Source organism: Nesoenas mayeri, assembly GCF_963082525.1.
Source record: "Nesoenas mayeri genome assembly, chromosome: 4".
NCBI classification, from domain to species: domain Eukaryota; kingdom Metazoa; phylum Chordata; class Aves; order Columbiformes; family Columbidae; genus Nesoenas; species Nesoenas mayeri.
The window spans coordinates 50,101,676-50,116,157 of record NC_137540.1 but is presented as its reverse complement, the minus strand read 5'-3'; the positions used below and the strand labels follow the sequence as shown (position 1 = coordinate 50,116,157).

General features: G+C 43.9%; 1 protein-coding gene across 2 annotated transcripts in view; it reads right to left on the bottom strand.

Annotated features, from left to right (window-relative positions):
• FRYL (FRY like transcription coactivator) overlaps window positions 1–14,238 on the bottom strand; it is a 170,770-nt gene extending 156,532 nt beyond the window's left edge. The window contains exon 1 of one of the 2 annotated variants that reach the window (XM_080343143.1): window positions 14,081–14,238. The gene's annotated coding sequence lies outside the window, so the exon portion shown is untranslated. Of the gene's footprint in view, window positions 1–8,820; window positions 8,965–14,080 lie in introns of those variants that run through there. The other variant, XM_080343142.1, reaches the window with a different exon arrangement.
• Window positions 14,239–14,482: the final 244 nt, after the last annotated feature.

Genomic DNA, 14,482 nt, shown 5'->3' with positions numbered 1-14,482 from the left:
TACCCCTGCTTTTTTCTGATTGTTGATTTAAAGGCACATTTCCCCAACTGTAGTACATAACCAATTATTTTCTTTTGGGCCCCAAAAATGGGACCTTAGTTATTTTCTATTATATCAACTATAAGTTGGGACTTGGTATCCAAAATAAAAGATTTCTGTGCTGGTTTTTAAGAAACTCCAAAAATAACAGTGTCTGATCTGCAGGTGACCAAGAAATTATAGTTCTGTTAGTGTCAGAGGGTGTCTGCAACCCATATATTAGGATTAACTCAAACAATGTTGTTTCCACCAGGAAAACAGCTAAAACTAAGTCTGTACCAGCACAAATTTTTAAATATTAGACACAAATATTTCAAAAGGAAGTAATAAGACTTGAGCTTGCCTAATCTTATGTCACCTAGAAATTTACCACCACTTGTTCCTTCTTATTTCATATGCACTGGGTGGAGGAAATGGTAGACTATAACCAACAGCAACAACCATGTTCTTCCTCAGACACACTACACAGTGCTGCCTGCACTGATAAACAGGACAGTGCATCGACAGCAGCTGCAGCGGCACCTACTAAAGCTCTCGCAGCCACTGATCTGAACACCATCATTCACCAGATCAACATGAACACAGTTTCAGCAACAGGAAAAGTGAGAATTTCCATGAGTGTGCAGTGCAGGCAAGAAGCCTCAAATTCTGATTTCTGCACCACCACCACTACAGCAACAACAGGGAAAATGTAAAAAAATAAATTGCAAGCACAGAATGAACTAAAAATCAGCATGTAAACATGAAACTAAATAACTAAATCCAAAGAACGGGAAGCTTATACCACACTTTCAAACTGCTTTTGGCGATTTCCTACTTTTGAAAGAATCTCAAACCAAAACCAACAGTCCTTTTCAATTCAATAAGCTTTGGGAGATCAACATCTAGCAGGATTCAAACACCTAGAACTACTGAATGAAAAATGAACAGCTCATGTACTACTTTTCTTCCAAGCTAAAAATATAGTTCTTTAAAAGTGCCAAAAACTATTAAATCACTGACTAGTTTTACTACTGTGTCTGTACCAAGAAAAATATGTGGCAATAGAATTTTTCTTTACTTAATACATACCATTAGGAGGAAACAACATGAACTTTATGCACATCAGTACCAAAGTCTATACGGATTTAAATTAAAAACAAAAGCAAACACACACATTAAAAAAACCTCAGTTTACTCCCTTGAACCAAAGTAAGGAGCTGCTTTCCCCACTCCCTTCCCTCAAAGCAACAGCAATAGAGGTTAAATTCAGGTCCTATATATAAAATGCTAGCAGTTCTTCAAATATGCTGACCAATATAAGTTAGCAGATTTCTTGTCTACTCACACAGTTGCATAAAAATATGCCTAAATTAATATATCCTAGTCCAGTGCAATATTTTCTGGCCTCTGGAAATCTGATACAAATACTATCTATAAAAGGCTAATTGCTTTTGAAATACAACAATCAGAATGAGGACTCTCTTGTGCTTGCAGACCATCTCTACCCATTCTTTTTTTCTTAAGCAGCATTCAACCTGAAGAGTTCAGAGTCTGTATTTACACGGCTGAGACATGAAGTTTCTGTTTCACTTTAACAGAAGCCCAAATGAGGCCAGTCTGCATTCTCCAGCATGATAATAAAATCAACAGAAATGCGTTTGAAATATTCCTCTTGTTTCTAGGCACAAAGCATTATAAAAGCCCTATTGATACTCTGTCTCTCCTATGCATCCTACTCTTCTCATAACAAAGGCATACCAGTTTTCAAATAGCCATCTGCTGAACTCAAAATATCTTTTGAGGACTTCTGTCACTAACATAATCCTTAAACATAGAACATCTGCACCATTCTAACTAGAGTCACATGAAGATTGCATGCATTTAAACTATATAGTTATATGCCATAGTTTTATCTACTAGATATGGTTTTAAGGGAACATACAATAAAAGCTACTATAAAACTATAGAGAATAGGAAATACTTGAAAACAGAACTATTTATTATTAATTTAAAAATGTAAGCCAAGAGAATAACAACTTGCACTACAGCATAACACGGAACACACTATGCAGTACCTTTAGATTTCCTCCCAGGGCATACAAGGTTTGGCTTCAAATTGGATCAGGTCAGTTGCACACAATATACTCCCTCACACCAAAAAATACAAGTATAATGTGTGCCTACCTGACTACTTATTCTGAATAACAGATTAAAATATCAAAGGCTGATCACAATGTACAGGAAAAGAAGTGTCTTTAAATGTTTTTAAATCAGGCTCATTTTTCCCCAGCATAAGGTCCAAAGGCATACAAAAGTGTTAATCAAAGAAATGTGTATAGTGGTAAAAACATTCAGATTTATGCCCCAAAAGCTTCTTCTATTTATTTTGTGCTTGTATATACCTAACTTCCTGTTCTCACACTTGTTATCCACCACTTCTGACCTGTACCAGCTATTGTATAGTTATTCACCTGCTAATTCTGCAGGTAGGTACACGTAAATGTAAATATATATACATATATCTATATCTATATATATACACATATATATATATATACACACACCGCACATGTATCAACTCTGACTCCTACTTTTATATGCAACATTCACTACCAAGTAGGTTAAAATGAGGAGGCAGATATCAGGTCCAAACTGGAGGAACAGAGGGAACGGACAGGACCTCCATGATCTCTGTGTTTATAGGAACCAAAGAAACGGGTGTGTTATATCCAAGTGAAGGGGTCGGGGAGATCTACCCTTACTGCTGCTCCTCCTGAGATCAAGAGCACTCACTCCCAGCTTCTTTCTCTTTCTGAGACGAGGTGGGTATCCAGGAGCTCTGAGCTACTGCAACAGCACCAGCCATCAGTGGACCAGCTACTACTTGTCATCCTGCCCCAGGGAATACAGAGGCCAGGCAGCAATCGCAGCGCACAACACAGTAATTCTTCAGCTTTTTTGATAACTTTTTGGGATGATGTCTACAGAGGTAGAAATCTTACCATTTTTGCTTACAGCAATCTTTTTTAACGTGACCAGTATTACTGGCAGATTAGTTCAATTTAAGATCATAAAAGTTCTTATCACTGTCAAACCATTCAGCTGCCACAGACGCAACTCTAACAGTTCTTTCTGATTTAGCACAAGAACAGAAGCGGTGTGGATAAGGACTATTCTCATGCAATACAGATGAAAATGCCTAGGAACACTTCAACCTATCTTTCATGCTAGGTTCTCTACAGAAAATCAGTCCTTGCTCAGGTGTACTGGTAACTCCAAGTCCCATTTAGGACATGGGGTTTACAAAAGAAGATGCTTCATTATTTTGCAAACTGGACAACATCACTGGAAAAGTAAATTCAGTCTTTGCAATATCAACTTCAAATGTGAATTCCCAAGAGCTGGTTTTATCAGAACATTCTCAAGCCTTCTAGTATAGATACTCCACTTTTTTTTTTTTTAATTAATTATGCTTCTTTTATTCTTTTTTTAACAGGCTCCCACACTGAATTACAAGACCCTTATCTTTTGGACCAAGTACAACAAACTATCTGTATTTGTAGTTTTCACCAGTCTACCCAGCTGTTATTTTATAAACATATCCAACATTATATTCAGTCACTCCAAACAAATAAATGTAACTAAAAATGGCTGGCAAAACCCCCACAACTGTTGTCTTTGAGACTAGTACAAAAAACAAGTAGTGGAAGATAAACAGCAGTAAGTCTTCTGTGAAAGGCTAAACAAGCAGGGTTGAACACCGCAGAGCAGGTCTTACTCATATTCTCACAAGGATCTTTTCAGCACATTCTTCCCTCTAAAAACAGTACCTGGTTTTTCTTTCCACTCTTCTCCTTTGCTTATTCACACACTGCTAGAGGTGTCTTTGAGCTCCCTGAACACCTTCTGCACAAGTATGACTAACATGAATCCCACAGTGACCCCAACTATGGCAGGCCCAACAACCATCGGCAACAGTGATACTTATCAATGCTGTATTTAACTTATAGCTTCTCCTCCCATTTAACATAGTTGAGTAGTAATATTTTGTGTCATAAGTTGCAGCTTATAAAGATAAAGCAGAGAAACCTTGAGAGGACTGAGGAGAAAGAAAACAGTATTCTGTGGTTTACTGGCAAGGTATCTCCACCAGAGCACTAAAAGACCTCTATAAAGTCCCACTGGAACTTGCTCTGATATACTTCATACAAGTCTGGTCAACGCATGCTGAAAGGATTAATTCATATATGTAAAAAGGAAACAAAGGGATTTTAGGATGACCAGGTGAACAGGAAACATCTCACACAAACAAGAGAGAGTCTGGTTTAGCAGAGTAATACTGTTACTCTCTAGAAATACATGGAAGAGAGTGAAATAAACATTACAAAGCTGAAAAGCAATGTTGGCAACAGCCACTGACAAAATTGGTCTAACATACAATCTAAAAATTAAAAGTACTCCCAAGTATCAGTTATTTAGGTCTGAAGCAGTCTTCCAATAGTTAGACAACAAAACACTCAAAGCTTGTTTTTATTATCATGATCTTATGTAACTTCAGTTAAAAACCCAAGGAAAAAAGCAGAGAGAAAAAGGTTCAAGCCAAAAATCTTCTCCCATTTTCTGAAAAAAACCGGGAGAAAGAAGGAAATAAGTCACCACACTAACTCTAAAGTGATCAGCAGCACCACTAAAGTGTGCAGGTCAATAGTCCCAGGTCTTCCGCTACAGACTCTGCTGAAAGCCGGCCCCAGCACTGAAAAGTACAGTTCACTTGTACAGACCACCTGCCAAAGCAGCAGCTAGAATGGCAGAAGAAAGGTACTCCTGTGAGGAGATCTGTGCACACTTTATGCAGCTCAGCTTTGTCTGTCATCACTAACTGCAAAAAACAATTCACGTTGTTCACACTGACAATGGCAAGAATACCCATGTAACAAACAAACAAACCCAAAGCCTGCGATAACAGCTTCTGAGCACTAGGCCATTGTATCAGACCAAATATTTAGACATTTCAGAGAACCTCAAACTCAACTTCAAAAGTTTATTTTTTAAAATAATATTTGTTCTTCTTCCATTTTTGCATGCAAACAGAAATCACTATCTAAAACCAGGGGTAAACACAAAAATCCCTCAAAACCAAAGCCACATCAAGAGCAGACACTGTTGTTCAAGTAGCTTGAGGGGACTTATTCCTTTCCGATATCCTCCAGCAATGGTATTGGACACTTGCTATCTGAGACTGTATTCTGTCATTCTTCCTGGGAGGTGTTCATGTCAGAGGGAATTAGGAATTATAACAGATTTGGGGGCAGGGAGAGAAGGAAGGAAAACACAAGTCTTAGAAGAGACAGAGGTATATGGCAGTACACAGACATTTCAAGAATTAACTGTCAAACACTGAGGATAAGTGAACTAAATACTATAAAGAAGAACTGCTATTTTAATCAATAAAAAAAAGGCATAAGCAACCCTAGTTGAGTCAGTCTGGCTAGCATCGGTTACTGAAGTTCACTGGGATTTGGAGTGAGACTGGATAAGAATAACGCTGAATCCTGAAACCTTCAAACATTGCAACACTTCTTCTCCAGCCCATAGTCATTCCTGCGAGGATTATTACAGATACAAAAGTCATAAAGGTTCAAAGTTGTTTGCGTGTGAGCATGCAGCAGCAAAACAAAGCCGTAAACCACAACTAGGCCGTGTACTAGGCCAGCTGCCCTCCCGCTGATGGATAAGCTACATAGCATTTCCTATTCGTAAGGCAACGCAGCTGATAACGACAGTTACAGGGTCACAAACCCTGTACTATTATCCTCATTTTTCTCACAGTAACTCACGTAACTCATATGTGCATATAGTACATTTCTCCCACATCATTATTTGCACACAATACCTATGATTCCTCCTAAGCTATGGCTTAAATATAAGCAAATATTGTTAAACATTTATGGCTCTCAAAGCCAGGAGGAGCATATTATATACCCATGTTCTGTATTATGCGAGTCCACTGAAATATAAAGTTTGTCTATATGCCTCTTAAAGAACTCAGACAAAAATAAATTTGTCATTTAGTCCTTTGTGCAATAACAAAGTAGCCACCACTAGACATGATGACCAAGATAAAACTCCCTGAAATACAAAACTAGATATAAAATAGGCAGCTCCTGATGCAGAACATGCTGCCTTTCAAGTTGTTTTCCTTGATGCATAGCCACTGGGAGGGGGGATAATTATAATCTTCTTAAGTTCTTAGAAAAAGTAAATACAGACACCATGTTCTCAATTGTATTAGCAAAAACTTTCAGCATACCAATTAATTTTACCCCCCAGAATCAAAAAGACAAACACCTGCAGTGACAAAAAACATGTGAGGCCCGCTGTTGAGGGGATAACACTGATAAGTATTAATAAAATAACATGAAAAATGGAACAGTTCCACTTTTTGCCTTACAGCTCTACAACTCTCCAGCTTCCCTCCTCAAAGGTACTATGCTACTACATGAGAGTCAGCTACCACCATGCTTCAGTTTGCCAAAGAGAAACAGAATCAGTTGAATACTTCAACTTTACCTTAACTAACCCCACAGAAGACTTAAACAACTTTTCTTCTGAAATGAAGCTCAGCAACAGTTGTCTACATCTCAAAACAACATACCACTGCTGTACTCCAGGGAAACCACTTCCAGGGAGAAGTCAGCACAGGCTTTAACCAAATCCATTTTGGAATATAAATAAGCAGCCATTCACAGCGGCAATTTGCTGAGGGAAGTCACTTGTCTACTGACAACTGCCATCAAGTACCACTAACTAGGGGCCTCCACAAACCACAGATAAAGAAAGCTTTTGACAGAGAGACTGTTGCTCTCATCTTTAAATACTTGACTTACTAAACCTGCAACACAATTTTTACTGAGGAGTTTGTTTCCTTCCTGTGATAGTGTTAAAAGATAAGAATCGGTGTGTGGTTTCCCAGCACTAGGCTCAACAATCTTCCACAGAGATTCTGAAATATTCGGGGCATGTCCTCCTCAGCATGACAGTAACAACACAGAAGCAAAGTGACTGAGGCAAGCCTACTGAGGAAACAATACATTGAAGAAATACTTCTTAAGTAACTACAGTTAATTTCACTCTTTGCTCAACCCACAACCAGCAAATCACTTTCTGCACAGCAGTACCCTACATGCTCTGTAGTGCTTGTTCCTGCCCACAGGAGCAGCTCTTCACTTACAACCTCAATAACTTATAACCACCTTTGTCTGTCTGGTCTGCACTCACATGCTTACCACCTAAGTCTTTCTCAGTACATGAAGTCTACGCTTGGGAGCCATGCAGTGTATGCAAAAGTAAAGAACTTGCTTTCTACTTTAGTGTATCTCTTTCCTAAGGCACGTTTCAGATTTGTAGGTCTGAAGGAAGTCTAGGTTACACTCTTGATACAGTTTTAAGGAACAGTAAGACCATCTGGAGATAAGGTATTAGCAAACTGCTTTCACAACTCATATGGTATGAGTGACCACCAAAATATTTTGGCTTGCTTTTTTTTTTTTAATGTTTTCTCTGTGATTCCTTAGGACGTTTTACCTGGAGCTATCCTGATTGCTGAACCAGTGATTTCCGGTTAAGAAACAAACTGAATTGTCCACTGAGCAGCTGAGTGTCAAAGTCAACAAAAACTTTCACAGAGGTATGTGTATATATATACATACATATATATATAAATATATGAGAAAGTGGAGAAGACAAACCTACTTAAGCCCCTACAATACTCATAGCTACATTGGTAATGTCTATGTGAGACTGCTAAAGTGCTGTTAGGTTCAAGTTTGGTCACCCTCAAGTGACTCTTCCAGCGAAGCGCTACACACCGAGCGAAGGGCACGCACACAGGTACCGCACTCCACCGCTCAGGATGTAAAGTAAGTTTCATTTACCGCCGCGGGAGCGCGGCCAGCTGCGCGGGGGCCGGGGGGGTCGCTGCCCGCCTGCGCCGCCCTGCCCACCCGCAGCCGGGACGCGCGTTTCCTCGCCGGAGCTCCGCCGCGCCCGCGCAGCCCCGGGCACCCGCCGGCGGCGGGGCGGGGCCGGGAACAAAGCCCGGCTCCGTGCCACCCTCCCCGCTCCGTCCCGCCATTCCCCGGCGACCTGGCACACGCCCGGGCCCGCCACCCTCAGGGGCGGCTGCCTCGGCGGCCGCCGAGTGCCACAGGCCGGTGGCTGCCCAGTCCCGCTACCGCGGGGGACGACCGGAGCCAGTCGGACGGGTGCGGGCGTGGGGCGGGAAGAGCCCGGCGGCGGCAGCTGCTTTCCGCTCGGCCCGTGGGGGCTGCGCGAGCGCCGCGCCCATCCCGGGGGCTCCGCAGGGCCGCCGATCGGGCCGGAGGGAAAGGCCGGGCACGCACCCCGCTGCCGGCGGCCGCGCTGCACGGGCGGGGCCGAGAGGAAGGGGCGGAAGGAGACAGGGCGCGGGCCGCGGTGGGGGGGAAACCGAGAGGGCTCCGTCTGCCCAGAGCAGGAGTGCCGGAGCCCCGGCCCGGCGGGGAGGCGGACGGGAGGCGCCAAGCGCACGCCAGCACCGCCGACCCCTCCCCGCGTCTCCCCGCGGCGGCGGGCAGGGCCGCCCAGTGTACGCCGCCCTCCCCGCCGTAAACAAAGCGGCGCTGGCCGGGGCTGGGCCAGCGGCCGGGACCGTGCGCGGGGCAACACCCCCCGCCCGCTCCGTGTCCGTTGGAGCAGGCGGCCTCTCCTCCCCCCGCACCTCAGCCGCGGCCGGTCCCAGCTCCGCCGCCTCCTTCTCACCTGTGCCGCGGGTGGAAGCGCTGCCTCTCGCCGCAACCCCGGGCGCCGCCGCCTCAGCGCGGCTACAGTCCCCTTCAGAGCGACTCTGGTGGGCGCCGGTGAGCGACTCGCGCCGCCAGCATCCCCCGCCGGCTTTATCCCGACGCCGCCTCTCCTCCACGGTAACTCGACGGTCCGGCTCGTCCCTCCCGCCCCCTCCACCTCCCCATTGGCACGCGCCGCTCTACCAGGAACCGACGCTCACTGGGGCAGGCGAGCGGCACTCACGCGGGACCGCCCCCCCGCCTCCTCCCCGTTGGCTCCCGAGCGGCCAGCCCGCCCGCCCGCCCAGCCCCGCCCCCGCAGCCGTCTGACACCTTGACCAATCACAAGGCCGCGAAGGGGAAGCCGCGCCTCCCATTGGCGGCGCCCGCCAGCTTCCTTCGATTGCAATAGGCCGAGGCGGCAGCCAGTTCCGCGTCCCCGCCAGCCCGCCCGTGGGTGCGCTCTGAGGCGCTGTTTCCCCTACCCGAGCCTCGCCGGCGGGTGAGGGACCGCGGACAAACTCCCGCCCGAGCAGCCTGTCCGCGGCAGGGACCGCCCCGGCCAGAGGGGCAATCCTGCGGGCGGCGGATGCCCCTAGCGGGAGGGCGGCGAGAGCCGCCGACGGGACAGGCAGGAACAGCCGCCTGCAGCCCAAGGAAGCCTCCGCGCCATCGCTGAGAGCAGGACACATCGCTGTCCTAAAAACAATTACCGAGGCCCGTACCGCCCAGGTAGCCGAGAACAGAATGGCCCTCCGGGGATGCAGCTGCGTGGCTGGGGAACATCGAGGAAGGGTCCGCGCTAGCGAAGAGATGAGGCCGCGCAGGCTCTGGGCCGTGCCCGCTGCCGTGTGGACGCTCCTCGCAGCGCCCTTCGCCCTGGGCACCGGGTGGAACAGAACGGCCGTCCCCGAGGGAACAAGGGCAAATACTTGTGTCTCGGCCAGCTGCACAAACGCGCGGATACCGCCTTTTTGCCAGAAATTACTCGCGTAGTTCTACCCCGCAGCAGCAGCCTGGCTCCCGGGAGGCACAGCTAGTAAAACACCGGGGCTGCTTTCGCCAGCGGAACTTAACTTTGGTTTCACGTCCTTCCCAGTGGCAGCAATTCGGGAGGTCTGTGGTAATGCAAGCGACAGAGACGGAAAGGCAAGGTAATGAGGTAATTCACAACAACATGCTCAAAAGATTCGTCTGATATTGGGACTGGCCAGGATTCCACCAACAGAACAAGTCTGGTGGCTGAATGGAATAATGTATTTCTGAACAATGCAAAGATAGGGGAGCCGATGGTAATAAAAAGAGAAACAGTACCAACATTAAGAGATTAGAAAGTAACTATATTTTCTGTTGGAGTGCCTCAAAACTTCCAGGCTTGGAAAAAAAAGACAAGCATGATAAAATTTTTAACTCCAGATCTGCAAAAAACAGTATTAGAAAGAATACTGAAGTCACCATTTTTCCACTGTCAAATATAAGCCTGTCTTGCAGGAACTGCACTATAATAAGTATATCCAACAAAACCAGAACTGAGTAAAAAGTATGCTTTTTTTACAAACAACAAATGCACCAGCACAACAGCTGCCATTCTCTGTTATGAGGAGCTCCAAGTTCTGTTACACGCTTTGTACAATTCTGGTTTATTTGTAGTAAAAGGTCCCTTCATGCCCAGCTACTCATGTGCTGCACACTCTTGAAACAGATAGTGTACATCAACTTGCAAAAACCAAGGAAGTGGAAAGAGGGAGTGGAAAAATAAGAATAATATACTGGTAGCTGAGAATAATATTTCAGGTTAACTCTCTCCTGTGGCCTTAAGATTTTTGTCAATTGAATTAGATTTTGTTTTTAACTCTATTTTAACAACTATACCACAGCCTAAATGTTGAGTAATAGAACACCTAACAAGAAAAACAGGATTCATTACTACTGCTGTTCTGCATATTTCAGACAATTGGTTGAAGCAAAGTATGTCACAAGTTGGGATAACTTGAAAATCAGAAGCAAGTTAGGAGCTCAGCCTGATCTTCCAAATAAATGTGTACACATCCAAGCAACTGAAACAAGAGCGGCTGAACACCACTGCCAATGAAAAATCAGACCATTAGTATTTAAGCCTGAGCACCTGAACTTTACAAGATGCACAATTATACCACTTTCAGAACCCAGATTCTCCTGACTGGTACCTGCCTGCTTTACAAAATAGCCCTAAGGATTTCTTAACATGTAAAATACTTCTCAAAGTATGTTACAGTACCAGTTGTTAGTAGTAGTAATTATTATCAATGTGGGTAAAGTCCTTACTAATTGAGGCTTTGAGTATCAGCTCCACAAAGACACCTACTCTTGTTTCTTGCTGATGTGCCATAATGCTTCAGGCAAATAACTGATCGTTTGCCACCAGTTGCAATAGTAATAGCAATGCTCTTTTTTTTTTTTTATGAAACACTGTTATTTCTTCATTAGGGATAGAGTGATTTTTTTCCAAATACAGTCCTGTTAACTCTTGGCAACCACTGAAGAGTCAGAAGCTCTCGGCTGTTGTGTTTTACTCTATTGTGCACAGCACCAGGCAAAAAACAGCAGCCAAAGAAAAAAGAAAAAAAATCACCATTCCAGCTATGTACTCAAGCACATAAACTTACAGTACTTGCTTTGGCAACTTTCCTTACCAGATCAGCATATACTCCAACTCTTTCACACGTTTACTTGTTTCAGTTACGTCTTATCCAATATTGCAAAACTAAAGCCAACTCTGCTTTGCAGTGGATCTGTATAAAACCTGTCACTAGCTTTAAACACGGGGATGAAGAAGAATTTGTCCAGAAGAGGAGCTCTTAAATCACTTGACAGCCTCACAACTCACCCTATTAATTCTTGAGCTCCAGCTTCAAGAGTTCTGAATATTCACCAGTGACTTTGTTTTGCAAAGTACTGCGATTAGAAACTATCCAATATTCACATCTACCAACTTCTTGTTACATAAGTAATGAGTTCACTTTAAGAGAACCTTTTTTTCCTTAAGTTTTCATTTTTCCTTTTCTGAGGCATCCATCTTCTTCAAAAGAAATTGTTTCAAATTTCTGAAGGTTAAAAATCAAATTTCAGTATTACAGTATTTTAAATCTCAGTGTCATCCAAGAGTGAGGAATATAAGTAATAAAAATTAAAGTTTAGAGTAATGGAGGAGTTGTAATGCATCTTTTTTTTTTACTCCTGAAGCAGTGCAAAAATACTTAACTTTATGCTATTTATCTTTACAAATTATCCGTTTTGTAGCTTATACACATTTAAAAACACACACAAAACAGCAATTAGAAAACAGTTGCTAAAACATACAAGTCACTGCGCATGTCATTAAAACAAACAGCTCAGAACTCCCTGGGAAATAATGTTACTTTGTCATCTCTAAAGGACTACTCTAGTGCATAGATTTTCAACAAAAATACCAAATTGGGTAATGGCACCTGTCAAAGGAGAAGGTAGGAAAAATAATATTCAAGAGATCGGATTTATAGAATGTGGTTAAAAAGCCAGCCTTACACCTTGCCTGAGCACATGATTTCATATAATGCATCAGAAGGACTTGACTGTATGGCCACCAATTTTAAACTGAAGTTCTCAATAGTTGCAAGATGGTATGACTATAAAGGAAGTGGTAGAGGGGGATCATTTACGATTTCTTTCTATGGGTGAACTTCAAAGAAAGATTTGAGGACAGAGAACAAAGCACCAAGGATGTGGATATGCTCTGCTATCTCTAATGAATGTAGACTTACAACTGCAGTTCTAAGCAAAAAAACCAGATATATGTAGCCAGGTGAAGCTTTTAAGTGCCTTTAAGTATTTCAGAAGCAGATTGCATTAGGTGAGCTTTCTGAAAGGACAGTAAACTCACTGGTTTGCTTCATTACTTCATTTTTTTTCTCCATTGGAAGTCAGAGGGACTTAGGGATAGCAGAGTGAGGAAACTGAATGGATAACTATAAATTTTACCATAGAGAGGCAAAACAACAAGTCAGAGTCTTTATTTTCTTCAATGAAGGAGACTGATACTCATTTCCTCCCCACTGAAACTCCACCTTTAGAGATGGTATAGTCCATAAACACATCCTACCCTACAAAAATGCAGGTTTTAATAAACCATTGTAGTACTCCACCTAGAATATGCTGAAAGACAAGCAGGAAGACGCATGAAATAAACTGCTGGCTGGAGGTGGGGGTCAAATGCATTTGCCACACTTAAGTGTGCTATAGCCCCACAAATAAAACTACTGTGAGCCAACAAGGCCAAAATCTTTTGCTCTCTGATGAATAATGTGTATAATTCACGTCCATGTATTGGGCAGAACTTCATTAGCGTGGGCTCAGGTGACCGGCAGAAATGAAAGTTGGAAGTAATCTACATTATCAGGTAGAGCCATCTCATGGAAATAAATAATTTTTCTATTTAATGATGAGCACTATGAATTAAGAACTTTGCAATGCATAGTTTCTGGTCCTATCCTCCCATCTTATTTCAAGAATCCAGTACTTAAAAACTCATCTTCTCTACAGCTTTCTTGGTGCAGACAGACACTCCAGGCAGCCCAACCTACCACTGTACACACTACTCCTATAACTTTTGAGTGCCCACAGTGCTCACTTTATAGTCACATTCTCTCCTAATTTCAGACATTCCACATCCACATTTCCTACTAATTTCAGACACCTTTAAACCCTTCCCTCTCCTATCTTCAGGCAGGGCCTTTTTTTGTACAGCCAGCAGCAATTTAAGCCTCTTCACTTGAATTCCAGGGTGAACAGACAATGGCTTGCTGCAGGAAAGGCTGAATGGGAGTGGTGCATTCCAAGCAAGTAGAGGCAGATCAGGATATGGTAAATTCAAGCCACAGCACTGATTGTTTACAACAGAATGCCACAGCCTACATTGCACTATTAGAAACATATTTATGTTTTTTCCTCAGCTTTTCCCTATTTCTGACAGACTGCAAAGATCTACTAATGCTGCCATTTCAACAGCATTAGCTGGAGCCAAGCATGTAGACTTGTCATCTCCCACTTCATTACAATCCCAGCCAACAAACATCTACTACTTTCAAGTTCAGGCAATTGCTTGCCTGGTTCTTGCTTGGTCCTAACTCTAACTCTTTCACAGATATCAGGGATCCTTTCTTTTCAGTCACTTCTGGCCACGTATCTGTAGAAACCAGTTAACACACCTATTGGCAACATACCTATTGTTCAAGCTGGGCATGGACCCATGAAAGGTTTTTGTTAACATTTATCCAAAGGCCGTCACCAAGCGCAGAGGTCCATGGCAGGTCCTAACGCTGTGTGACACACACCAGCCACGGATGGGTTACCTGGGCAGGACCCACCGCAGCTGAGGCAGCGCCGGCTTCCCGACGCGTCAGCGGGCAGCGTTCTTTAAGCGGGCAGGAAACAAGATAAGGCACAGGACGGAAGCATTCTCGACTGAGATGAACGCTCTGAGCCTCAGCTGTTAATTCTGGCTCCTTCCACCGCCCTCATTCGACCTTCCCAGGGAGGAAACGCCGCCGCTGAACACAAACAAGCGCACACCGGCCCCTGGCCGCAGCCCCGAGTTCACCCGCAGCGGCGGCGTTCTGGCAGCA